Raw genomic sequence first — 26,630 nt, forward strand, 5'->3', positions numbered from 1 at the left:
CCTCTCAATCAATTCAGCAAATGAATTGTCAAAACTGTCAAACTAACGAATGTCAAATTAGTATGAGTTACTAGACATGAATTGCAAGCAGAGTGACCATATTGCGATTTTAAAAAAATTAATCATAATATGATTCTCCAAAGCGATCACTTTAGCCCCGCAGACGTTTAAGCGTGAAGCGTTAACAGACACACAAACTTACGCGTTTATGACATTAGTAAGAATAGGGGGGATTCCCTCTTCCCCCTTCGAAATTGAAATCATCCCCTTTCCCCATAAAACGCCTATTCCGAATTTATTTTGTACCATTAGCATATTAAAACATCGTACCTGCGTAGCGATAGCAGAAAAACATTTTATATCCGACTGGGCAAAGAGGGTTGTGTTTTTCGAGATATGTGATACCTCATATTATTGCTTATCACACGTAGGTGACAGGATTCGTCTTAAGACATCGCAGTCTGCTTTGAAATTAAATAATATTTCAGCGTTATGCACTTGAACTATAGCTCTACTATGAGTTTAAAGCTATAGTATTTATCGATACTCGATACCGACTACGTAAATATTTAGTATGGCGATTTTAGTTCCGTAAGTAACCGCTAGAGGCGCTGTAAAATTTGCCATACTAAAAATTTACAGTAGTCGGTATCGAGTATCGAAAAATATAGCTTTAAACTCATGGTAGAGCCACTGATCGTAAATTCGTAAGATGGAGTGAGAGTAGATGCGTAAGAAAGGAAGTAATATAAACTGAATCACTTTGTTCGAACGGACGAAAATTTCGTCGTTTGTACGAAAACATATGCCTGTCTGCTAGTACTCCTTAAGTGCAAACCGTAGTTTTTTTGTCATAATAAGTTATTTAATTGTCCATCCATTGTATGGTCCTCATAAGTATGGTCTAAAATCTAAACTACTGAACCCGATTAAACCGAGGTTAAAAGTCTCCGTAATATTTTCGTAAATTAGTAGAGATTGTTGTTTGATTTTTCTTGCAATTTTACCCCTGAATTTCTTTGCTATCCGTACTCTGCCCTAAGACGCTGATCTTATTTATTAAAAGTAAGGTATGGTATGACAGGGCAAAAATGGATATTTTGTGCTGACATCCCTGTTCGGGGAAAACCACCCTGTATTCATACATTTTTGTATGAACCTGTATTAGTTTGTAAGGGTTCTAGTGAGTCGTTGGAGTATACATATAGTTTAAGCAGTGATTCGAGGCGACAGCGGTCATTGAACCCCTGAAAAAAACGTATTTTATTGTCTTCTATACTTACTAACTGCGATTAACAACTAGCTAAAACCGAGTTTTGTGAGGGCTCGCGTCGTCAGTCGTCACACCTTGACTGACTGATGATGACACATGTAGCTACATATAAATAAAAATTGCTAGGTATGTCAATAGGCATGATAGTTTTTCCGTAAAGGGTACCACAAAATGTACAGGTTGTGGGATATACTAGGGCTCGCTTCGCTCGCCCAGATGAAGTGACAGATGTTAATTACTCAGTCTAAGGGCCAATAAAGACCGCTATTGAAAAGATAAACGTCGGCCAATATTCTCAGAAAGTGAATACATTAATTCATGAGTTTTAGCAGACAGACAATTATTAAATGTGTAATGTATCGAGCCAGCGGACGGTCGCGCTCCACGTTATGCACACGCAGCAAATATTATTAATTATTAATTAATATTATTTTCGCGAATCGCGCGGCTGATTGCCGCTGCACGTCACCATGGCGCTCGTGGCGAATGAGTTGCTGGCGTTTATCCAGCACGCCATCGACACAATGGACGAGGTTAGCATCTGCATTATGCTCTCATATCTGCAAGTCCTCCTTCACCAGCGAGGAGATTTGCCAGGGGAAGCAGTTGCTCTACGAGACGCTCGGCCAGAGCGCGAATATGCCATCGCGACGGAGGGATGGGACAGAAAGAAGCGTGCAGGATATAATATCCTTGCTGAAGCAGACGGATCCGGATAAGGTGCCGGCTTTTGTGGCGAAAAAACTGCACAAGCTGCTGCCCGTGACGCTGGACCACGTCGACGTCGTCACCCTCTTAAAGGACATCAGATTCCTGAAAGAAGAGTTGGGCGAAGTTTGAGGTAGACTGCAGGCATCAGAGTCTACGATCAGCGATATACGTAATGAATTATCACAATTAAAGAGTGGTAATTCAATATGTGGGTCACCTGATGCCGTGTTCGTTACTCGCCGACGTGGTGCGCAGGCGATCACGTTCAGCCCGTCAGCAGTTTCAGACGGGACAACGCACGAGCACGTCATCGCCGCCGCCGCCGCTGCCATCGCCACCCGCGCCCCGCCTGCAACGGGCCGCGGCCGAACTACGCAAGTGTCGCCGCTTGCCCCCCGCCTAAGCGTTCCAAAAACAAAGGGAAAAAGCAAAGGAGTGTCCTCCCTCCGAAAAGGACCGAAAGTGCGATGATGACGGGTTTATAAGAGTGGAGAGGAAGAAGAAGAAACCCGTCGTCCGCAACCATCGCGGCGCCGCACCCGAAGGACCCGAGCAGCTGTTGCGGTGTGAGACTCCCGCGACGCCGCTGTACGTGTCCAGGCTGCACTGGTCCACGACGGTCGAGCAGGTCGTGGACTACATCAGGAGCAAGACCCACTTCGTCTTGAGGGTCGAGCGCTTGGAGTCCCGCCACAAAGTGAATTTTAGCTCCTTTGTGGTGAGAGTCCCGACGCACCATCTACCGAGCTTCGAGAAGGAGGAGTTCTGGCCGATTGGAGTCGTCTACAGGAGGTTCCGAGGATGACTTCCGAACACGTCGCGACTCGCGCCCCACGTCGCAGACAATACGTGTTTTGGTGTTTTAGTGTTAGTGTTAGTTTTTAGTATAATTGTATGTATGTTAGTCTATAAGGTATTTATAATATGGGCCAAGATGCCTGAATTAAATAAATAAATAAAAATAAAAATAAAATTAATAATTTTGTACAATGAAAACAGGTCTTTGTCTGATAACCGTAGTATATTCAAACATTTTATATCCTAGGGTTCTTCTTAGAGATAAGCACTTCTCAAACTTAAGTTAATTTAATCTCAACTCAACTTGCCCCGTAAACACTGGCCTTTGAAATCTCAAGTTTACTAAAATTATAGCGAAGTTGCTTTTGTCTAGGAAACATTTATATTATAAGGGCTGGCACGAAAATATTTTTAATTTTTATCGTCCACAAAAGAGGAGGAAATTTTTTATTCTATTTTCAACAATTTTATTTATATGTTTAACGATAGCTCCACCGTTTGTGGACCTATTTAAAAAAAAATTGTCGTTGTATAGGGCATAGCTATAGAATTTGGTACCGTGTTGACGAAGCTGGTAAGATGATTGAATTTGATGGGAAGCCCATCCTACAAATGCGTAACGCCGCTAAATAAGTTTTCACTTGATAAAAGATATGAAAACAAAATAACTCCCGAAATTTAACTGTAGTTAGCAGGCTAATGATGTTAATGTATTGCTAAGAACACTCTCAATCATATTAGCTTTCAAACAAAAAAAAATCGAAATCGGTCCAGCCGCCTAATACATTTTGTATTGTGTATGTATATATTATTAAGCGTCTGGACTCTGGACCGATACAAATGGACATACACGTAAAATTCCACCCCTTTTTCATCGGAGGCTTAAAATTTTTAAAGAAAACACGTTTTTGTCAGCCCTACGCCACCTCACGGCTCACGAACAAAGGCGTTCGTTCAAGTTGAAAATGTGTGTTTTTAACTTGCACACTTTGACAACAGGGAAGTTCCCGATAGCATAATATTTACTACCGACAATTTGCCATTTTGAAATATTTTAACACGACTACAAAACCAAAAGTGTCCTCGTAATGGTGTAATCTGGCGGAAGCGGTGATGAGTGGCAGTCTTCCACAGTGCGTTTTTCGCGTAACTTTTTGCCGCGCACTGTAAAACTCTGGAACGAACTATCATCACCAGCAGTATTTCCGGACCGATACGACCTGCAAACCTTCAAGAAAAGAGCGTATTCCCTCTTAAAAGGCCGGCAACGCACCTGCAGCTCTTCTGATGTTGCGAGTGTCCATGGGCGACGGTAGTTGCTTACCATGATCAGGTGACCCGTTTGCTCGTTTGCCCCCTTATTTAATAAAATTAAAAAAGCGGTCATTCACCTCTATCAAAAATCTTGTCACTTTTCATCGTTTTATCATGTTTTATACAGTGTGTAACAAAGTCTGACAGACACCAAGATACCTATGATTAGCTGCTACGTTGCCAATTCGCGCCGTATAGTTTTGTCTCTCTCTGTACCTTCCTGCGTGGATGCAAGCCACCCTCCAGTGCAGCGTAGGCAGTTCCGACGCGTTCACTTGTGAAGCTAGAGCTTTTTGGTGTCTACCAGACGTAAGGTCAGTATTAAATGATGGATCTGGCAGACGTAACGTCAGTAATATCCAGTGTTGCCAACTTAGTGGAATTTCCACTAGATCTGGTGGTTTAGACGTACTTTTCGGCGGGAAAAATTTGGTTTTAGTGGCTAGTGGATTTCTTAGTGGATTAGATTATTTAAGTTAGTGGTAGCTTCGACCTTAAACCACTAGTTTTTTTTATTATGTTTCTAACCCTTGAAGACGCACACTGGAAACTTTATTATATTATTATTATCTTCATTCGTTTTGCCGCATTCTAACGCTGATATAGAGCGATTATTTAGCATGATGAATGTTGTCAAGACTTATCAGAGAAACCAGATGAAGTTTAATCGCCTTTCTTTCGTGCAAGGTTAGCACGCGAAGGCAAATGCTGTAATAACAACATATTACCAAATACCGTATAAGCGGGGAATTGACTACCGGGCCGCCCGCTGCGGGCCGCCCGTCACGGGCAGGTCTGTCGCATGTCTGCTCGTCAATTCCTAGGTACGGGCACAGACATGCCCGTTGGCCCGTGCCCGCAGCCTGCCCGCGAGATCGCATTTTTCCCGCGCGGGCACGGGCAAGTCTGTATACATGAATGGTCGCGACGGGCGGCCCGCCGTCATTCGCACCTTGGAGAGCGACTGGACTACTGGAGTGCACTTAAAATATTATTGTAAAAAATACAAACACTAAACTTAGGAATGAAGGAACAAAAACAATTTTGACATTCGTTTATTTCCATTTACCTGTCTACCGTATCCTTGTTAGTAGAAAGTTAAAAGCAAGGATTACATGAACACCGATCTACCTAATGCCGCTAATGCAGCGAACTTATTGAAAAATCCAAAGAAATCAATGCCGATGCTGATCTATCATTTGTTACAAAGAAGATTGAGTCCATGAGTCTGCACGACCGAGCTGCAGCCCTCTATCTATTCGACTGACTTGCCTGTTCTGTGTGTGTTCAATAGGGGCAAGCGGCAGACTTGTGCCAGACCGGGCGGCCCGCGGACAGCCCGGTAGTGAATTTCCCGCTTTACAAAAATTAGAACTAAAGAAATTTATTCTTCACAAACTGAACAAGTAAATGACAATGATTCCTCTAAAGATTTTTTTCATCATTTACTCATTCATCTTTACTCTTTAGTTAAGTATCTACTTATACATAGGTAACTAAAGTTTTCCTTTTTGTACTTAACAAAAATAATTATTTCATAATAATAATGACGTTGTTGTTGTATTATTTTCAAATTATATTCAGATAGGTTATTGTTGTATTTACGTTATTTAGTGGAATTCTGGTGGGTTTGAGAGGCCATTTAGGTTTTAGTGGTTTCTGGTGGTTTACGCTGCTGAATTTGGTGGGTTAGTAAAAAAAAAGTTGGCAACACTGGTAATATCGCTATAATTTCATAGTATTGTACATACGTCTGGTCAGTAAATGGTGTAACAAACATAAGGCTCGTATGTACGTGTTTCTTGAGAGTTCCCTGTGAAAGTAGCAGCGCTGAAAGACCAAAAATTTTTTTCACTTTTGTATGGGGAAACTCGTGACCTCGGGCCCTTACCCATACAAAAGTGAAAAAAAAAATCGTCTTTCAGAGCTGCTACTTTCACAGTGAACTCTCTAAAACGAACACGTATATACCCTAAAGTATTATCACTTATTTTTGTTACACCCTGTATATCATAGATCTGCTTTAAGATGGCAAGCAACTCTCAAAGTAGACCTGAAAGGAAGGGGAAGGCTCCTGAAAACGTCAACATTTTGAATGAGCAGCAAATTCTGCAGTGGATAGATGAAGATCACGATTTTTCTCGAGAATTAGTACTCCCTGCACTAAAACAAAGAGTTTATAATGAAACCTAGAGAATTGAGAATGACTTTACGTCGTGTACTTATAGGCAATGATTTACCCCCTCCCAGGGAGTCTGAATCATCATCAACAAGGAACAAATTGAAATCAAACAAGATTGGCCTGTTGTGCTTGCGCAAAAGCAATGTTCCGTGCAAATTTTGAAGACTGTAATTATAGAGAAGTTTAAGGCTAATGGAAAAAAACTACTCTAAAGATTTCTTTTTTATTGCTTTTTTTAGTTAATTTTATGTTTAAAGAAGACTGATTTAAGTTAAAAGTGTTGATTTTATGTTACGTTTTTTTTTAATAATATTTTAAAGGCGGCTGTGACAAATGTTCTTATTATTACTATGATAATAAAGATTTAATATTTTCGTAATTATGTGTTTCATTCAACATAATTAATATTAAAATGAGTTTTTATATAATACTACACATATTATATCTAAACAACTTAATTAAAAAAGTTAACCATAAAAAAATATTGATAATCAAAGTTTAGGTCTGACAGACTACTCCTCAGTAGAATATTTACAAGAACGCCACCTCAGTGGCAAAGGGTTAAACTAAAAGAGTTTCCCCATGCAAAAGTGAAAAAAAAATTTGGTCTTTCAGGGCTGCTACTTTCACAGTGAACTCTCTACAAGGAACACGTACACACCCTAAAGTATTATCACTTATTTTTGTTACACCCTGTATAAAAACTGCGATTGGCAAATAAGTGACAGATGTTTCCAGTCTAAGGGCCATATCGTATTTTGCATAATTGGTAAGAACCGAGTGTGCAGTAAATCGCTTTGAACTCATAAAAAATTGCCGACTATCATTTTAATAGTTACCAAGAGGTTTTCCGACAAACCTATAATAATCTTATATCTTTAAACGAGCAATTCTTGTATAAGTATATATATAATTGGAATCTCGGAATCGGCTCCAACGATTTTCATGAAATTTAGTATATAGGGGGTTTCGAGGGCGATAAATCGATCTAGCTAGGAATCATTTCTAGAAAATGACATTTTCATCGGATACCGAGCAAAGCTCGGTCAAACAGCTAGTCTGGTCTTTATAAGAGTTCAATTATTTTTTTTAGTTAGCAGAATACAGTCTGAGAATTTAGACTAGTAAGGACAATAACCGCTGGTGCCAACTTAATCCATTTTGTGTTTATCTATATTATATTATCTACTAGACCAGTCTTTCCCAAAGTGGGCGATAACGCCCCCTTGTGGGCGTAGAAGGTCTAAAGGGCTTGGGTTCCAGAAAAAAATGGGGGTGATGTGTAGATTCTTGGGAGGTGGGAGAGCCATGCTTTGGCACGAATGGGCCGGCTCGACCGGAGAAATACCACGTTCTCACAGAAAACCGGCGTGAAACAGCGCTTGCGCTGTGTTTCGCTGAGTGAGTGAGTTAACCGGAGGCCCAATTCCCTTTCCTATCCTCCCCTATTCCCTTCCCTTCCCATCCCTACCCTCCCCTATTACCCTTAAAAGGCCGGCAACGCACCTGCCGGTCTTCTGATGCTGCGAGTGTCCATGGGCGACGGAAGTTGCTTTCCATCAGGTGACCCGTTTGCTCGTTTGCCCCCTTCTTTCATTAAAAAAAAAAAAAGGTGACAAACAATGGAGGCGCTGAAACATAATTTGTTTACGAACAAATTATGTTTCAGTGGGCAGTTGACAAAATAAGTTTGGGAACCCCTGTAGCCTGTAGTAGCTCGGCACTATATGCCTTCCTGCAGTCTATGAGCGTACCAAATAAGTAATAACATAAAAATCGCTTAAGGGAGCGACTAACCCAAAATTTTCGATTTTATAATTCATTTGTATACTTGAAAATAAGCCCCGAATTGTTTCATTGTTACATTTTCTAAAATTAGATACAACATTATATTTCCAAGAATTCAATCTGGGCAAAAACAAGACATCTTAAAATTTTGTCGATAGAAAAAAATAACAAAGATGCATCTAATTTTCACGAATTTTTCATTTATTGCCATAACCGTGCATTGAACTAAGTTAATATTTTAACACATTATATAAAATTCTTTCAATGAGAAACTGACCTAGCGGATTTTTAAAATGTTGCATATTTATCGAGTTATTGAGAAAAAACTAATATGGCGATGAATCCGCGTCGGCCTTTTTCACCTGGCATATGAAAGACGGGAGTGAGTAGAGAGAAGGACGATTTTTTGGGTTAGTCGCCCTCTCCATTCTATTCCATCAAGAGAAATTGACGACCTCTGTGGCTCAGTGGTGAGCGCGTTGCAACGCGTTGGTAGCTCAAGCCGGAGGTCGCGGGTTCGAATCCCGCCGACGGAACAAAAAAAGTTAAAAAAAGTTCCTGGGTTCCTTATTATAATAAAAATCTTAATATTAAATATATTTCCGTCGTCTGGTACCCGTAACACAAGTCCTTCAGGTACTTAGCACGGGGCCAGACTGACGTGGTGTGAAGCGTCCATAGATATTAGATATTATTATTCATTTGGAGGCTACAAATTACGATGCCACACACACATACAGACACTTAACTAAAAACTTAAGTACCCTGAGGATACACCAGGGGCGAGAGAAATTGAAAATAGGTATTTGAAAATGTATTGCTGTCTCACCAATCTCAAGTCTCCCACCGCAAAGCGCGATAGAGACAACACGACAAAAGTTCTAATAAAAGAACAGAAAATCTTCGATTCGTTGTCCGCTGATTCCTTCTCCAAAACTTAACCGATTTAAGTACTTTTTTCATTAAGAATTAAAGGAAGGCTTGAGCTGTGTTTCTATGTTTTATTTTTTTTGTATATTTTAGCCAGTTTTGTTTTCTGGGTGTTTGAACACAGAGGAAAATCTGGCCATTTTTTTGGGTTTTTGGACGTTCTTATCTTTTTTAATAATAAAATTATGAAAAAAAGGAAAACATAGGGACATGTTAATAGTGGCATAACTCTACCGGCATTATCCAGGGAGGAAACAGGGGACAACGTTTGTATGGAAAAACGGCGGTGTGGAATCCTCTCTTTTTTCGTCAGGGTTTAAATAAAATACTACAATAATTTTACTGATCATAATAACAAAACCAAAATAAATTAAGATAAGGTTTCTGGCATAAACATCTTTTTTGGCGAACTTTTTGCCCCTCTCAAGTTACTGTCACTTTTAGGGCTTCCGAGGTGTAAGGTAGCTGAGGATCTTAGTTTACGCCATTTTTTTGGCATCTGGAATCTTTTTAGTGAAAAAACAGTGTATGGAGTTCCTTTTTTTTAAGAAAATTAAGGAGCTAACGACAACAACTAGTATATCCTACAACCTTTACATTTTGTGGTACACTTTACGGAAAAACTATCACGCCTATTGATTTGTGCTTTAACATAGTAATTTTTATTTATAATATGACACTTTATAATATGTAGATTTTTTTTAATGAAATAAGGGGGCAAACGAGCAAACTGGTCACCTGATGGAAAGCAACTTCCGTCGCCCATGGACACTCGCAGCATCAGAAGAGCAGCATGCGTCATTTTAAGAGGGAATAGGGTAATAACTAATAGGGGAGGGTAGGGATGGGAAGGGAAGGGAATAGGGGAGGGGATTGGGCCTCCGGTAAACTCACTCACTCGGCGAAACACAGCGCAAGCGCTGTTTCACGCCGGTTTTCTGTGAGAACGTGGTATTTCTCCAGTCGAGCCGGCCCATTCGTGCCGAAGCATGGCTCTCCCCCGTGTCGCATGATGGAAAGCAACTACCATAGACATTCGCAACATCAGAAAAGTCGGAAGTGCTTTGCTGGATCTTAAGAAGGAATACGCTCTCTTCTTGAAGATTTGCAGGTCGTACTTGTTGGTCTGGAAATACTGCTGGCGACAATTCATTCCAGAGTTTAACTGTCTCCGCATGGTTCGTTTCAGCCACTGTATTTTTAACCGACTTCAAAAACACGGAGATCATCATTTCGACCCGTATGTATGTTTTATTTTCAAAACTGCCCAGCCTGCCTAGAATACGCCAACGAGATATCTCACTCTACATGTTTTCTCGATGTTTGATGGTTTGTCTCTTCATCTCTATTCACCGTAGCATGACAAACATTTTTTGTCGCGTAGATCTATCATCGAAATAACACATTTTTATGAAGTTTTGTCGAGATGATGTCGAGATTTTGACATTATGAGACGAGTAGTTTTTAATTATCTTGAGAGTGGGATATCTCGTTGGCGTATGCTAGGCAGGCAGTTGTAGTATTTGTTAGTCTATACCAGGGGTCACCAAATGGCGGACTGTGCCAAATTTCAAAAGTGTATGTACATGTATTTATGTATGCATGTTTTATGTTTGTGTTCGCATATCTCTGGAACTGGTAATGTAGTTAAGGCGCTGTGGTTGTTGCAACTACGTAAAATGGGTTTTTTAAAACACGTTTTAAGTAAAGGAAATATCATTATTTAAGTATAAAATAAGAACCGTTTTAAAATTGAGAAAATTTCCTATACGCAACGGTATTTCAGTACACAATTTGAAAAATTCTGCTCGATAGTAAAAAATCTCAAAGATGACTGTTATAACGCTGTTTTTCATAATTAAATCATTTTATGGCTAAATTACACACTTTCTAGAAAAAACAAAAAAATGTAGCATAATATGTGTCGTAACCTAACCTAAACGATTTGATACATTTGATTTGTGTAATACTAAAAACAAAAGGTTTTTACTCCTATCTTCTATTATCAAGGCACGCGGCGAGCGCGTAACAGCCACTGTACAAGGCGCGCTGATATGAATGTTATTTTAATGTCCTTAACGTCGATATTCGTACTGACAGACATCGACCTGCTTATTTTAGGGACTACTGGGCTTTATTTTTTTTTTAATGAAATAAGGGGGCAAACGAGCAAACGGGTCACCTGATGGAAAGCAACTTCCGTTGCCCATGGACACTCGCAGCATCAGAAGAGCTGCATGTGCGTTGCCGGCCTTTTAAGAGGGAATAGGGTAATAGGGGAGGGTAGGGAAGGGAAGGGAATAGGGGAGGGTAGGAAAGGGAATCGGGTAGGGGATTGGGCCTCCGGTAAACTCACTCACTCGGCGAAACACAGCGCAAGCGCTGTTTCACGCCGGTTTTCTGTGAGAACGTGGTATTTATCCGGTCGAGCCGGCCCATTCGTGCCGAAGCATGGCTCTTCCGCGTAAATTTTGGTTGTTATACCAGATATTGGGTACAACTTAGGGAACGCTGCAAGTTTGGTCAAAATCGGTTCAGTAGTTTTAGAGATAGAGAATTTAAGTACTGTTTCGAAGTTTTTATCATTTTAATATCCTTGTTCCGATTAATAACGTTACTGACATACATTTAAGGGGATTTAACGTAAGTTAATGTTAACAACCACTAATAAGCTTAGGAGCCAATGGGAAGGAAAATGTTTTGTGGTTCAATTAGGGCTAAATACCAAGTTTATGATGTGAAAAATTCCCTGTGCTCTTTTGGGACGGGTAAAAAATAAAAAAAAATGTGTGGCACTCGGAGACTGCCGCGGTAAAGCTATTGCATAGCATTTTTGTTATTATGCAATTATAATTCGGATACATCTAGTCGCACGCACACAAACACCTTGCCGAAGTTTGGCAACGCCGTACTTCAACACGGTGCTAGGTTTTATCGTTAAGAATTTCTCGATTCGGTCGCCGCGCTTGAAGCCCGCGATAAGAGCTAAGTAATGGCTTAACAAAAACACGTGACCTGATCGAAAATTCCTAAGAGGAAAAGAAGTCCATGGACACTCGGCGACAGTAGTTGCTTTCCATCAGGTGACCCGTTTACTCGTTTGTCCCTTAATTTTAATATTATTATTAATGACTAGAAAGAGGTAACTGGACAGACAGACACACTTTCGCATTTATGTATAATATTAGTATGGATTTAGATTCCTGCTTGGTGTTGAAACAGCTTGTATATTCTGAACAGCTCGAACTTAAGCTGTAAATAACATACAGCTGTTTATTATGGCTTATGTTTGTAACTTTGATCTCACATACAAATGTCGTGTCGGCTGTTATGTCGGCTGTACACTCTCGCCGAGAGCTCTCGGGCGAGAGTCTCGTGCGAGAGCCCCTTGCCCGAGTGCGATCATGTACATTCTCGCTTAGTTCAATTGCAGTTATGAACTCAGAGAAGATGGACCATTATATTTCTCTATGCATCGAAAGATATCATTGTAATCCAAAGATCTATAATCATATTTAATTTTATTTCTCACAGATAATGACTGATAATGACGTTTATTATTGTTATTTTTCTGTTCTGCACTGTCTAGCGGCGCGACAAGTAGTGAAAAACGCGAGAGTGTACAGTAATGCGCTCGCTTTCCTCGCGAGACCCTTTGTCTCGGGCGCAAAATACCGACACCGGACCGAGAGGGTCCGAGACAGGCGAGACGAGGCGAGCGCACCCATTTACACTCTCGCACTCGGGCCGCCTCGCTGTGTCTCGGCGAGAGTGTACAGCCGACATTAGATTACCTATCCATAAAATACAACTTGTGTGATATAATGTTATGAACAAAATCAGCAAGATTTTGTTTTGTGTACACGTAATGGAGTAACCTGGCGGTAGCGGTCATTGACTCCCTGTTAAAAAACTTCTTACATTTCATAATTTTCTAAACAAACTGTGATTGACACATCATAAAAATTGTTTTATTTCTGAGTAGATTTTAAGAAAATGCTTTCAGAATTTAATATTATGTTTCTAGACTAAAGGTGATATTATCTTATTTTTCTTTCTCGATTAGAACTGAATTTTGCAGAAAATGAACTGCAATATAATATCTCTTTTTATTAAAAAAAGAGATTGCAAATTCTAGTTACCAAGAAGTTTTCCAATGAATGCACAGTGTGTGTTTTTATTAGAATTAGTTTTTGTTAACAGAATACAGTGCATTTTTCACATAGCTCCTAGACTATCAAGGTGAATGACCGCTGGTGCCAACTTAATGCGATGCGACTTTACTAAATATAGTTCAGATATTGGTCGTTTAAAATGCATAGTATCTGGCATCGCATCACCTTGTCATATTGCAATATGAATTGACCTTTACACGTACAAATTAGGTGTATATCTGTCCTGCTCGCACATCAACCCCAAAGTGAAATTATTCATGTAAGCACAGATTACTTGGGGACAGGCGGATTATGCTGGATTTGGTGTCTTGTTCTGGTCACACTAAAGCATTTATCCTCAACCTGCGGCCCGACGGGACTTTGTCAGTAGCCCGTGTAAATATAAAGACCGCTAATGTTTAACGACGTTACTTTTTACCTCTAAATAAATAATGTTTGCGGCCCGCGACACTAAGACTAAAATATAAATTTTATACGTGGGAGAGCCATGCTTCGGCACGAATGGGCCGGCTCGACCGGAGAAATACCACGTTCTCACAGAAAACCGGCGTGAAACAGCGCAGCTTGCGCTGTGTTTCGCCGAGTGAGTGAGTTTACCGGAGGCCCAATCCCCTACACTATTTCTTTCCCTACCCTCCCCTATTCCCTTCCCTTCCCATCCCTACCCTCCCCTATTACCCTTTTCCCTATTAAAGGGCGGCAACGCACCTGCAGCTCTTCTGATGCTGCGAGTGTCCATGGGCGACGGAAGTTGCTTTCCATCAGGTGACCCGTTTGCTCGTATGCCCCCTTATTTCATAAAAAAACGTGTTTCTGGCCCGTATAAAAAAGGTTAATTTCCACTGCACTAAGGGTGAAGCCAAACGTGCGTAATTTGTGAGTTGTGAGTGGCAGAATTTCAGCTGGCAGAAATTCTGCTGCATTCAGCATCACACAAAAGTCCTGTTTGATTCACACGAGCGTAATTTTGTGAGTCATGATTTGTATGAAAAGATATGTGGCGGTACCCACAATTCGCCTAACATTCCTGCATCGCGCTATCGAAGTTTCGGAGAACGGCAAGATATATACAACGTCTGAAATGACGTCAGTGGGCTTCGGCCTGACCGAGCATGCTATCTCGCTCGGTCGGAAGATCTTCCTTTTCGGCCGCCACGAACAACGTTAAAGATATAATTACGCGGCAGAAATTCTGCGACTCACGACTCACAAAATTACTCTCGTTTGGCTTCACCCTAAGGGTTGATTCAGACCGCGACGCGACGAGGCGAGGCGAGGCGCGGCGCGCATAAATTTGTATGGTTTGGACAGATTTCAATTGCGCGAGACGCACTGGCCTCCATAATGGAGGTCAGTGGTGAGTCGTCTTGCGAATCTGTCAAATCAATACAAATGTAGAAATGCATCTACGCGTCGCGTTGCTGTCTGAATCAACCCTAAAGGTACCTTTCCGAACAATGCAGCAAGCGACCGCGACAGTCAAAAATTGAAATAAAATGCCACTTAACGACCTAGGCTATAGGTTTCATTTTGCTATGTCATAAACTGGGACTTTATTTGAACGTATTCACTTTGTCGGGTGCGGTCGCTTGCGACATCGGAAAGCCACATTAAGACGTTCCCCGACGAAGCTACCGTAATTTACCGTATTTAGAGTCTTATTAACTCATAATTTGAAAGCTACAAAATTATAATAAAAATACAGCAATAATCTTCAGCATATGAACATTTCTTTCTCCGTTATTTTTTTTTTAAGAGCCTATGCTGTCCCACTGCTGGGCAAAGGCCTCCCCCAAGTCCTTCCATCCCGATCCATCGCCACCGTCGGCCAACCTGGCTTGTATGTGTCAAGTTCATCGCGCCATCTTTTGCGAGGTCGACCGCGGCAGCGTCGTCCATCATCAGGTACCCAGTCTGTGTCGCCACAGACAGAAAGATCGCTCTTTGCCCAGCGGTCAGGATGCATACGGCTAATATGACCCGCCCAATCCCATTTCAGTTTGGCAGCCTTTATGCCTATGTCTGTTATACCAGACATAGGCATATTATTAATTTCCCATTTTTGTTTATTATGTAGAATCTAGTTATAGACAAGATGATGAGTGATGACATGTGCAGACGAAATTGACTTATAGTGCATAAGTCAATTTCGTCTGCACATGTCATGCATTACACGCATCAATATCATCACGACTCCGTGACAACATTAAGAGGATACCACAGCAGCTAGAGAAATGAAAAAAAAGTACGTGTAATATCTATAGCTGTCTCCCTTACCTCAAGCCTATACCGCAGAACGCGATAGAGACAACTGCAGAAAATCCAGAAAATCAACGATTCGTTGTCCCCTGATTCCTTCTCCAAAACTTAACCGATTTAAGTACTTTTTTCATTAAAGATTAAAAAAAGGCTTGAGCTGTGTTCCTATGTTTTGCTTTTTTTGTATAATCTATCCAAATCTGTTTTCTGGACGTTTGAACACAGTGGAAAATCTGGCCATTTTTTTGGGTTTTTGAACGTTCATATCTTATTTAATAATTAAATTATGAAAAAAAGGAAAACATAGGGACATTGTATTAGTGGCCGTAGATATTCAGGAAAAAAATTATAACTCTACTAGCATTATCCAGGGAGGAAACAGGGGACAGCGTTTGTATGGGAAAAATGGCGGTGTGGAATCCTCTTAATAATAATAATACTCCCCACACCGGTTTCGGTGACGATGGCCGGTTTCATTGAAACCAGGCCAGGTACGCAGGAGTACTTTTATAGTGCCCAAGGGTGTGCGCAGTACACAAGAGCACTCTCTATTCCTTTACTCTCATAACCCAGTGGGACGGAAGACCGACACGACTGGCGAGAGATCAGGCGCAGGACCGACTTTTTACATGCCCATCCGACGCATGGATCATCTTACTTGTCAGACAATCAGGTGATCAGCCTGCATTGTCCTAACCAAACTTGGAAATAACATGTTTCCAACGCGGGATTCGAACCCACGACCTCCGGAGTCGAGAGCGACGCTCTAACCACTAGACCACGGAGGCGTGACAACATTGATGGTGTAATAGGCCGAATCGCAGTATCTCAAAGTACTACCAATTTATATAAATTCAAGCATACATTCAGTATCTCCCTAGTATTTAAAAATTACGGTTATTTGAAACACACGCCAATAGATCGACAATTTCATTAACTACATAATATTTGCCGTTTGAATTTAATTTGGTCAATTTTGAACTATTAAGATAAGTAAAAAAATAGGATTTTGGCGCGATCTCGACAACGCGGCAAATGTATGGTCATGGTCGTTTGCTCAGGGGATGACTTTAAAGTACACATTATGCACGCCGCAGCGGGGCGGGTCGCATTTTATCATAACTGTGGCAGACTGTGGTAAAGACAAAAAGAAGATTGTAATGGCAAAAATTGATTTTTATATCGTCGAAACTGATTTAACTCCTTTGTTTAGTTGCTTCCAATCAGGCTATCGCTCAGCTCATTTTCGATAACATGTGCTATAAGTTCCAAACTCTTGGAGAGTGCTCTTCCAGGTTTAGGAGAGCACTCTCCCGTTTGGAGAGCAGCCTAGACTGTAGTCTAGAATTAGTTTTGGCCGCGGCAAATATCAATTGAACATTATGGCTTCCGAACTTCTAGTGGGCAACTTGCAGTGTGCTAGGGTTGTAAACTTGTAGAAATAAACAATGATAAATAAATAAATGTTAAAACATCTCGATTCTAATATGAGATTCAAAAATCTCATATTAGAATCGAGAATCGGAGTGTAAAATATAAAGTTAATCAGGATAAATTCGGATACAGGGTAAGTCCGGATAATTCAAGTTAATTAATGCTAAATTAAACTATAGTTACGGTACGGTACTACAGTTTGCGGTTGCAGTGCCGTATGGCGTATAAGCCAAGGAAAAAAAACAGTGATAAGTTGAATTATCCGATCTTACCCTGTGTCCGAACTTACCCTGATTAACCTATTTGGACGATCGCAAGAAGTTGATTACAACCTGTCATGAAATAGACAAAGCTCTACATTTTTGGTACTGAATAGGCTGATGATGATGAAATATTGCTAAGAATACTCTCGAACATGTTAGTTTTCAAACAAAACAACTAGATCCAAATCAGTTCCGTGTTGATCTAGCATATCACTGTACACAGATCACAATATGGTTGTTGACCTCGGCTTCGCCTCGGCCAACAATTACATTTTTTGTTGGCCGATTGTGATTTGAGACATTTCTTATTTTCGAGCCCTAGGTGCGTAATGTATTTCTCACCTCCGGACGGAAAACGTGAACTTTCATCCCGCTGCGCTTACCGATGTTGCCGTTTTCCGCCTTCGTCGAAGAAAAAAATAGTATACGCATCATGGGCAGTAAATAAGAAAGCCTGATCACATGTTTGTTGATCTGAGACATTTCTTATTTTCCTGCCCTAGGTGCGTAATGCACTATTTCTCGAGGGTCAGAAATAAATTATGTATATAAAATTGATTACACAAAGCTAAGGTGTATATTATATAGCTATCTGTTACCAAATTCTTATTAAATAGAGACACTTTGGGCTTGCTGTTTTATTTTTACTTCTGTGTAATGTATTTTGCACTCGTTTTTTTAGGATTTTAAAGAACTGTGTTGTGACAACCCTATCCACTTTGGGCTAAAATTACGTAGAGTCCTTTACGGTTAATTAATAGTATTAATATGAAGTCCACGCGAGTGCTCTGTGGTCTGTACATTAGTTGGACGTGTCACCAAGTCGGGCGAAATCATAGGTCTGTACATTAGTTGGACGTGTCACTTACGGCCGTTCCCAATATTTTATCTATCTCTGGTTTTGCCTTACTAGAGATAGGAATAGCTCACATTAGACATAAAATATATGTCTCTAATGTCTAATGTGAGCTATTCCTATCTCTAGTAAGGCAAAACCAGAGATAGATCAAATATTGGGAACGGCCGTAAGTCAGGCGAAATCATAGACTTATTTATATACTGTCGTAATTACCATACTAATAATATTATTACTGCGAATGTGTGTCGGTCTGTCTGTTACCTCTTCACGCCCAAACCGCTGAACAACGATTAAGCTGAAAATTGGTATGGAGATACTGAGTCCCGGGAAAGGAAATAGGATAGGTACTTTTTATAAGAAAAACCATTGTTGTACGTGTCAGCAAGTCAGACGAAGCTAGAATACTAGTTAAACTGGATGTAACAAAAAAAAGTTATGAAATGTAGGGTGTGTAATTGTGTGTGTGTCCCTTTTATACAGGGTATAACAAAAATAAGTGATAATACTTTAGGGTGTGTACGTCTTCCTTGTAGAGAGTTCACACTTCACTGTGAAAGAAGCAGCGCTGATATACCAAAAAAAAATTAAAAAAAAAAAATTGTATGGGGAATCTCGTGACGCTCGGGCCCTTGCCCATACAAAAGTGAAAAAAAATCGTCTTTCAGCGCTGCTACTTTCACAGTAAACTCTCTACAAGGAACACGTACATACCCTTCACTTACTTTTGTTACACACTGTATAGAGATAGAGTTCACTGTGAAAGTAGCAGCCCTGCAGGACTTACTTTAAATTCTTTGATTCCATGAGAATTATCCCAAGATCATGAATTTGCATTGGCAAATTAATGATCTTTTCTATATTACTGAGTGTTACTTTTTAGGGTTCCGTACCCAAAGACTGTCTGTCTTGTCTCCAGGCTGTACCTCAGCAACCACAATAGCTAGACTTTTGAAATTTTCACAGATTGTTTATTTCTGGTAGACAACGAATACTGAAAAAAAAAATTAATATTTCTGAGGGGCTCCCATACAAGAAACGTGATTTTGTTGGCCTTTTTTGCTCGATATCAATATGCCAACAGATACTTGATATTTTCACAAAGGTATAGTAATAATTAATATCAATATTAAAGTTAAATAAAATTTAACAAAAACACAATTTTTGGACTATTTTTGCTGTATAACGGTCCGACTCGCACTTGGCTGATTTTTTGGCTTTCGTTCGCGCGGATGAATAATTATAAATGGACCCTAACGCGGTCTGCGGGGCTAAAATGGTCGCTTTGAAGAATCATGATATGAATCATAATATGATTCATTTTTCCAAAATCGCAAAATGCAACTCTGCTTGCAATTCATTTCTGTATTTTTGTACTGATTTGACTCCTCCGTGGTCTAGTGGTATAGAGCGCGGCTCTTGACTCGGAGGTCGTGGGTTCGATTCCCGCGTTGGAAACATGTTATTTCCAAGTTTGGTTAGGACAATGCAGGCTGATCACCTGATTGTCTGACAAGTAAGATGATCCATGCGTCGGATGGGCATGTAAAAAGTCGGTCCTGCGCCTGATCTCTCGCCAGTCGTGTCGGTCGTCCGTCCCACTGGGTTATGAGAGTAAAGGAATAGAGAGTGCTCTTGTGTACTGCGCACATACTTGGGCACTATAAAATTACTCCTGCGTAGCTGGCCTGGTTTCAATGAAACCGGCCACCGTCACCGAAACCGGTGTGGGAGCTATTATTATTATTATTATTACTGATTTGACAGTTTTGACAATTCATTTGCTGAATTGATTGAGAGGAATTGCTAAATGTGACCATTTTAGCCCCGCTTAACCACGTAACTTCTAGTATTAAAATACTTGCATAAACCCCATTCATAACAAACTATTCCGAACTTTTTCCGCTTAATTAATGAAAATCTCTTCGAAACTATCTCTAAGTATTCGCATACAACATCATAAAGTAACACAACTATTCTAACGTTCAATCTTATGGTGGTGAGGAATTTTGATTAAAATTTTAAGTTATGTGCGCCTTGCTAAAATTCATATCATGTTTTTGATCCCTAACGAAAAGGGGTGTTATAATATATATTTGGCGTGTATGCCTGTCCGTAAAATACTTTAGTTATATATATATTTTAGACGTGGGAGAGCCATGCTTCGGCACGAATTGGCCGGCTCGACCGGAGAAATACCACGTTCTCACAGAAAACCGGCGTGAAACAGCGCTTGCGCTGTGTTTCGCTGAGTGAGTGAGTTTACCGGAGGCCCAATTCACTTTCCTATCCTCCCCTATTCCTTTCCCTTCCCATCCCTACCCTCCCCTATTACCCTATTCCCTCTTAAAAGGCCGGCAACGCACCTGCAGCTCTTCTGATGCTGCGAGTGTCCATGGGCGACGGAAGTTGCTTTCCATCGGGTGACCCGTTTGCTCGTTTGCCCCCTTCTTTCATAAAAAAAATAAAAAAAAAATAGTATGTCCGTATGTTCCTTGTATTAGAGTTCACTGTGAAATTAGTAGCACTAAAAGAGTTACTTGTTAGGGTTCCGTACCCAAAGGGTAAACGGGAAAGTATTACGAAGAATACGCTATCTGGCCGTCTGTCTGTCTGAAAAACCGTGCTAGCTAGTTGAAATTTTACAAAATATGTTTTTTTCTGTGGCACTTTAAGAAGAAAAACTAAAAACTGGCCGTTTTTTTAATGGGTAGTATTTAATCGAGTGACTGTAAATTACAGTTGTAGGTGTCAAAATTTGGGTTACAGAATCACTATTTGAGCGACTGAGAGTGAGTGACAAGAAATTAACAGAACAGCAACTTAGAAATTATTTATTTGAGTTACTTGAAATATAAAATGAGCAGCTTTATAATTTTTGAGCGACCTAATATCTGTTTGAGTGTTAACGTTACGTCCTGCATTTTTTTCAATGTTTGGCAAATGTAATTTTTATACTGAGCGCCATTTTATCTTAAATGAAGTGTTTCGGATACCAAAAACCACTTTGAAAAATACACTAATGAGCAGAGTATAATGAGCACACATTAAAACAAAAAAAATGAATATGAAATAACTATTTGATGAAACACTTTTATTTAGGGACTACTACGGACAGGGATAGAACAATTTTTTTTTATTACTATCAAGCAAATTTTTTGTGAGTAGCTTCATTTGGATAAGAGGAACAACAATTTTATAAAAAGTGGTACCGTAGCTAACAGAGATAGAAAGGATTTCATACCTTGATTTGATGATCCCAAAACATGTATTGTTCTATTTGTAGGAACTTAAATTATATAACGGTAAAAAGTTTAGAATCATAACCAACGATTTAGAGGGGCAGGGGAGGAGGGGGGAGGGGGGTAAACCCCGTTTATATATAAAATCAATTACACAAATTATAATCGTTAAGCGAACGTCAAAGAAATGGGTAAAATTTTAATGGCGACCTATATAAAAAAAAAAACAACTGGCTTCAATTATGATTCGACGGAGCCCCGCTACGCGGGTGTTTCGTGGTTATTTTTTAGCCATCTAACCTAACCCAAAAAAGTCGTATTGGTCCGCAGCCCAACTCACGTGACTGCAACGATTCGTCGCCCCGCCCCCATTCGAACAATATGTAGTTTTCATTAAAACACGTATCAAAATATAAAATATTAAGCCTCAAATAGAATATCAGTAACCAATTATCATTAATAAAGCAGCTCACAAAAGTTTGCTCAAAATGAACTTTTTAGTAGCTCGTAATAAATAACCTCACTTAGAAAAATTGAATCTATATTTAATATTGAAGTTGCCCGCTATGTATTTCCAGTCGCTCACTTAGTAATACAGTCGCTCGGATAGAATTTTAATATCTGAAATAGATTAATCGCAATCCACATTTTGTAAGCTCGTTCTGGATTTTATTATAAATCAATATTAGTCGTTAGTTTAGTTTATTTTTCGCTTAGTCAAATTAATACCGCTCACGTTATTAAAACAGTATGTTCATCATCAGTCGCAAAGTAATTTTTTATTCGCTCGTTTTATTATTTCTCTTTTTTAATTTTTGAAAGGGTCAAATTTATAACGTTAGGGCTTTTCTCATAGAAACTTAGAAGGCAATTTCTCTTAGCGCTGCTACTTTCATAGTGAACTGTATAATGTAAGGTACACATACACAGTACACACCCTAAAGCAAGGGTGGCCAACCTTTTCGACACTTGGGCCAAAGCCGGCCGGGCCGCACTACCAAATTTTAGCGTAGTGCGCGCCAGATAAGTCTGCGCACAGTCAAAATCGGATACTAATTTTTTTTAATAAAGTTTGTGTTTTTAAAATTCTCGCGGCTAGCGGGCGCTCAGTACGTTTTAAAGTCAACCCCACTTTAGTGTGTAGATAGCATGTGTTGATTTTAAAAGCAAAAGAAAAGAAGTGTTTGTTTGCTTTTTATAGTAGGTACAGGTAATTTTAATATAAACTTTTTGTACTTTAAAAAAATGTGCTCGGCTCTGCAGGCCAAAAGGTAACAGACGGCGGGCCGCATGTGGCCCGCGGGCTGCGTGTTGGCCACCCCTGCCCTAAAGTATTACTCATTTATGTTACATCCAGTATAAGAATCTATCGAAAGCTAGACCAATACATAAAATACATCAGCAATAAAATATCTATACAGAAATCCACTGAACCTTAGAAACCGCCACAGAGCAGTTGATGGCAGAAGTTAAAGTTACATCAAATAAAATAATATGATCTTTGCAATTTATGATGCGCAGATTGATTTAAAAATTAGGGGTGTCTACAAATTATGATAATTTATTGGGAGGAGGACGAACCAAACACTAAATCTCAAGTGTAGGAGAAGGAAGGTCTCAGTAAAGATGTAGAGAGTAGTTTTTTGATACATTATTGTGGCGTATATTTACTGATAACAAATGGCAAACTCAACGTGAACAGTGGTAACTTATATACAGGATGCAATTAAACCTTCCTGCCAAATTTTGATATTATATTGATCCTTGTTAAAAATAAAAATACACTTATTTTTAATTTTATAATTTGTAGACGTCCCGCGTCACCCCCGCTCATACCCACCGCCGCAAGTGACCGTTCTGCAACGATTTTAAAAGGTTAAAAAAATACACCCAATTTTTTGGTTAAATGGACTCTGAAAAAATTTGGCAGGAAGGTTTAATTGCACCCTGCATTTTTTAAATATGTTATAATTTTTTAGAACTCTGATTTTATTTAATGCGTCGTAATATTACATGGTCAAATATTTGCTTTAGGTGATGTTTTACCACTACGTCGTAGAATTATTTGATAAATCGAATTATCGAGAAAATTCTAGGGATTTCGCGAAAACACGGATAGTTATATAATGCTGTTTATATTTTTCATTTTAGAAGGACTTCCTCATAAGCGTACTTGCAATTTAGATAAGATTCTGGCAGGGTAGGAGTGGTCTGTGATTCAGCGTACACCTCCATAGGTAAAATTAAAAAGGTATTTTCTAGTAAAAAAGGTTAAAATTGATTCAAAGATTCGTTCTACGTTACAAACTCGCAAACTTTACCTCCTTATCTTATTATAAACTAACCTCCTGTCTTGTTCTCCTCTGTGGCCTATCCAGAACAATTCAATTTTGTGATAAGGGTAGGACTTATCTATAAACAGAGACAAATAAAGTGGCCATCCAGCGAAACAACTGCTGGTGTTGCCAGCTGAAATCTTCCCATTTTTTGGGAAGATTTAGCCAAAAAAAGATGAGCGTCCGTGGCTTAATGGGTAGACCTTTGATTCGCACTCTTAGAGGGTGCAGGTTCGAACCCGGGTGAAGGCGTGTACCTATGAGACATTTTCTGATCTCAAGTACACAATACGGACGCTCGTACGGTGAAGGAAAACATCGTGAGGAAACCCGCACATAGTTGGTCCCAGATGTATTGACTAGTTCTTTTCTCTGGACTAGGCTGACTATGAAGCGAGAATGCCGTATGCGCTTGGGCAACCATACGGACATTTTAAAATCTTGTCCCAGGCACTACAGTATTTGAGGAGTGGTTACTTCGCTCTGAAAAATATTGTATAAATCATCCACAACGAATGTAAAGGCCTAGTTTTTTAGCCAAAAACGTTTTGCCTTTGAAGAAAACAATGGGGTACCTACTTTAAATTTTACGTTTCTTTCTCTCTCTCTTTCTGTGTGTGTGTGTGTGTGAGTGTGTTTGTGTCTGTGTCTGTGTGTGAGTGCGTATGTGTATTTGGGTGTTTTATAGCATCCTTATTGGTACACAGATTTTGATTTAGTTTTTCATTGCTGAAATGCTCCTTTTTAGTGAATGTCTGCATCTTTTAAGGAGCCTATCTCTTTCACTCGCGTAACGATAATATTCCTGCACCCGTTGCCGGCACTCCTGGAGTGTATGATGCTTGCTGCTGCCGCTGTCACTCCCGGTTTGCAACTCCTTATTCTTCATGGCAAACTTATTCTTTACCCTGGCAACACCACAAAGAACTTGAATTATATGCAAGACGGGAGGCGCACGTGATTCGAATAATCGAATTGATATTATGATAGGAGCTATCCCATAATTCGGTTTTATGGACCAATGGAGCAATCGTTATTTTGGGAAATTCCGGGAAAATTTGGAAAATTATGCCATTTATAGTTTACCCCACTGTACTAAAGTACATACTTTAGTACAGTGGGGTATAGCACACATGTGCTATAGGATTACTATGCACTGTGCTATAGTGTGTAGTGGGAGAGCCATGCTTCGGCACGAATGGGCCGGCTCGACCGGAGAAATACCACGTTCTCACAGAAAACTCACTCGGCGAAACAAAGCGCTTGCGCTGTGTTTCGCCGAGTGAGTGAGTTTACCGGAGGCCCAATCCCCTACCCTTTTCCCTTCCCTACCCTCCCCTATTACCCTATTCCCTCTTAAAAGGCCGGCAACGCACCTGCAGCTCTTCTGATGCTGCGAGTGTCCATGGGCGACGGAAGTTGCTTTCCATCAGGTGACCCGTTTGCTCGTTTGCCCCGTTATTTCATGAAAAAAAAAAAGAAAAAGTGTTGTGTTTTTCGAGAGTATGTATAACTCTCAGATATAGGTTTTTTGGGAATAAAAAGTATCCTATATCCTTTCCCGGGACTCAAAGTATCTTTATCAGCAAAATCGGTTCAGTGGTTTGGGCGTGACGAGGTAACAGACAGACAGATAGATACACTGTCGCATCTATATATCACCCTAAAGTATTATCACTTATTTTTGTTACACCCTGTAAATATATATATATATATATATATATATATATATATATATATATATATATATATATATATATACAGGGTGTAACAAAAATAAGTGATAATACTTTAGGGTATGTACGTGTTCCTTGTAGAGAGTTCACTGTGAAAGTAGCAGCGCTATATATGAAAATGGATTATCAATAGTGTTAGTAACGCTTAAACTCGAAAACGGCTGAACGGATTGGGCTGATTTTAGTCTTAAAATATTCGTAGAAGTCCAGGGAAGGTTTTTAAGTGACACGAAGTTCACCGGGACAGCTAGTTTATAATATTAGTACGGATAGTTGACAAAACAGTAAAGTATTCTCCTACATTAACTATCGGAACTACATTGTATTCTATAAACTATTGTGAACACATGCAATCAGGTGCTTTCATCTCGTCCGTTCGCCACAATGTATGGACAGTCACATAAAAACCCATTGCCACATCCAATTTACTAGAACAGGACTGCAACGGGGTGATTACTCCATGTGGGGTTCCGCCATAATATGTTGTCGACCCCATGTGGGGCTTACCCCATATGGGGTAATTGTGCCCATGAGGTAAATACCCCCATTCATTGGTGGCAAAGTGTTCCAAATACTTTATGTTAAACTAGATGACTCCGTTGCGTCAAAATTCGTTTATCACGCGGTAACCGTACATTTTTCCAGGATAAAACGTATCCTATGTCCTTTTCGGGACTCAAAGTATCTCCAAGCCAAACAGCGACAAACTTTTACTGACTATTATGCTCATTAAATAATAACTAGGCCTTTACCGGATGTAAAGGATGATTTATACAGTATTTTACAGAGCGAAGTAACCACTCCTCAAATACTGTAGTGCCTGGGACAAGATTTTTAAATGTCCGTTTGGTTGCCCAAGCGCATACGGCATTCTCGCATCATAGTCGGCCTAGTCCAGAGGAAAGAACTAGTCAATACGTCTGGGACCAACTATGTACGGGTTTCCTCACGATGTTTTCCTTCACCGTACGAGCGTCCGTATTATGTACTAGAGATCAGAAAATGTCTCATAGGTACATGACCCATGGTATAATTATGATTGTGATGATGATGATGATCAATCAAATTTATGTGTTGGCTTATGCTTTCAGTTGTTTAAACAACGCCGAAATCCCCGAACCTGTATCTATAAGGATTCAAAAGTTCTGTTCGGTACCTTCGGATCCAGGGTATAACCTGGTGCGAAGTCTTACTTTTTGGTAGCGTTTACCTCGAATGCTTTAGAAAAAATCAAAATCACTATATGTTTTCATACAAATTTCAAAGAGTCCTCTCGATTCCTCATGGATTTTATCATCAGATCACCACTTTTATGAACACGGTACCAAATTCG

The 26,630-nt window shown here is 39.9% G+C and overlaps 1 long non-coding RNA gene across 1 annotated transcript; it reads left to right on the forward strand.

The window, feature by feature from the left end:
• Positions 1–6,561: 6,561 nt before the first annotated feature.
• Positions 6,562–22,286, forward strand: LOC121738043. The gene is made up of 3 exons (XR_006037221.1): positions 6,562–6,573; positions 10,827–10,832; positions 22,234–22,286. It is a non-coding gene; the product is annotated as an uncharacterized LOC121738043 (long non-coding RNA).
• The last annotated feature ends 4,344 nt before the right edge of the window (positions 22,287–26,630 follow it).

The sequence above is a fragment of the Aricia agestis genome, chromosome 22 (genome assembly GCF_905147365.1).
Source record: "Aricia agestis chromosome 22, ilAriAges1.1, whole genome shotgun sequence".
Classification (NCBI taxonomy): Eukaryota; Metazoa; Arthropoda; class Insecta; order Lepidoptera; family Lycaenidae; genus Aricia; species Aricia agestis.